A 2,759-nucleotide genomic window follows, 5' to 3' on the forward strand; every position below is an offset into this window, starting at 1 on the left:
TATTAGCTTTCATCATTTTTATTCATCTTCAGTGCCTAACGTCTTTAGCCTCATAAAATTGGTTTTAAACAGAAACCCTTTCTTTTCTAGCATCTCCCGCCCGATTCCCTCTGTACAAATATTATCATACTGCATCAAGTGCTTGAAGATTCCCACCTTTAAACAAAGGGTCATTATTACCCATGAGAAAGATGGCGCACTCATATTCTTCAGGTAGTCTTTCATAACGTAATCTATAAGAAAAATATTATTCCAATATCCCATGAATGTTGATTTCAGGCCTGAAATACAAAATGCCAGGATATATTTACTACTTTGAGACTGAAAACTATCCTAATTAAGTGATTTTTGTTCGTGAACAGGCTTTTCAGTGGGATGTATATACTAGTTTGATATTGATAACTATCCGAATTTTTTTTTTTTTTTTTGTTTGTTAATGAATAGGTTTTTCAGTTGGATTTATATACTAGTTTGATATTAATAACCATCCGATTTTTGTTTTTTTCGTTCATGAACAGTTTTTTCTGTTAGATTCATTTACTAGTTTGATATTGATAACTGTTTTTTTTTTCTTTTTTTTTTGTTTTGTTCGTGAACAGTTTTTTCAATTTGGATTTATTTACCAGTTTCATATTGATAACTATTCGAATTAAATGTTTTTTTTTTTTTTTTTTTTTTTTGTACTGAACAGACTTTTCAGATGTATCTTATTGACCAGCTTCATATTAATAACTACCAGAATGAATTTTTTTTGTTCATGAACAGACTTTTCAATGTATATTTCATGCTTGTAAACAAGACCAAACACAGCTAGGCAAGTCAGACACGAAACAGAGTCAGACATAGAGAAGGAGAGGTTATTGCAATGCAACCGAAGCTGGGAGTTAACGAGTGACGAAGATATGGGGGAAGGGTGAGTGATGGATGGTTTATCTGTTGTGACAGGGAAATTGAGGAATTTCATCAACTTCTGATATATGTAAAGGGAGCTCAGCGTCAAACAGTTGCACACATTCATGTATTTTCAGCTAGGATATTTTTTCGTTTGATTGTCATTTTCTTTTTAATCAACTTGGATGATTGATTTAAAAGAAATGCATGGGTTAGCTATTAAAAGGTTTAAAGGCCGCTCATGAATGGCAAAGGCAAGGGACAGTGACATTGGCCCTACCAAGCAGGACAATGCCCTAGAGACTGATCATATAAAAATGCATGGGTTAGCTATTAAAAGGTTTAAAGGCCACTCATGAATGGCAAAGGCAAGGGACAGTGATATTGCATTAGTATGCAGGACAATGCCCTAGAGACTGATCATATAAAAAATGCACGGGTTAGCTATTAAAAGGTTTTAAATGCCACTCATGAATGGCAAAGGCAAGGAACAGTGATATTGCATTAGTATGCAGGACAATGCCCTAGATACTGATCATATATACATAGATTAGCGCCCAAGCCACCTCTCCACTCAAACTAGGACCAAGGAGGGCTAGGCAATGGCTGCTGATGTCTCAGCAGATAGACCTATAGGCTCCCCCATGCTTAGCTCACATGGATGGTGAGGTTGCAGCGATAAAAGGAACTAACGAGTTTGAGCTGAACTCGAACCCCAGTTTGGCGATCACCAGACAAGGACGTTACTAACTGGCCACCACAAACCTAATGAATTAAAATATTTTTTTTTTCAAAAAGAGGAATATGCATTAGCTTTTATCAAAAAGAACTTGAAAAAGTACACAAATGAAGTGACTGTATTGCATATAGAATTTATAAACAAGCGCGTGAAGATTTTATCGGATACACTATCTATTTTCCTCGTAAAGAATCTTAGTGGTATCCAAAAATAACAACGATTAAGATGTAAAAAATACGGCCTTCATATATGCGAAGGGATGTTTAAAAAATGGGAACCAAAAGTTTCAATAATTACGGGTATAATAACTTTAAGAATATTGGGAAACTTTTCCTGCAACCACGTTTTTCTTCTTAATTAATTATTCATAATCCTGATCATGTCACGGTATAACTATTAATTTCGATAGGGCTGCTCATATACTATCCATAGTACATCTATATACTATATATATATATATATATTATATATATATATATATATATATATAAACATATTTTTCCCAAATGTTCAAATATTTATTGTCAAAATCATTCTCAAACTTAAAATATTTTCTGTCAAGATTATTTTCATACTTGAAATATTTATTGTCAAGATCACTCTCAAAGTTAAAATATTTGTTGTCAACATCAATTTCCAATCTAAAATATTTATTACCAAGATCATTCACAAATCTAAAATATTTTTTGTCAAAATCATTCTCAGACTTAAAATATTCATTGTCAAGACCATTCCCAAAGTTAAATTATTTTTGTCAAGATCACTCCCAAAGTTGAAATATTTGTTGTCAAGATATGTCCAGAGCTTAAATATTATTTGCCAAGATCAATCTCAAACTTATAATATTCATTGTCAACGTCTGTCTAAAATTGCCAAAATCACTCTCAATCTCAAAATATTCGTTGTTAAGATCATTCTAAAACTTGAAATATTTATTGTCAAGATCAATCTCAAACTCATAATATTTATGGTCAAGATCCGTCTAAGACTTAAAATAGTTTATTGCCAAAATCACTCTCAAATTTAAAATATTTATTGCCAAAATCACTCTCAAATTTAAAATATTTATTGCCAAAAATCACTCTCAAATTTAAAATATTTGTTTGCCAAGTTTATACTCAAAATTATA

This window comes from Palaemon carinicauda, chromosome 2 (assembly GCF_036898095.1).
Source record: "Palaemon carinicauda isolate YSFRI2023 chromosome 2, ASM3689809v2, whole genome shotgun sequence".
NCBI lineage: Eukaryota > Metazoa > Arthropoda > Malacostraca > Decapoda > Palaemonidae > Palaemon > Palaemon carinicauda.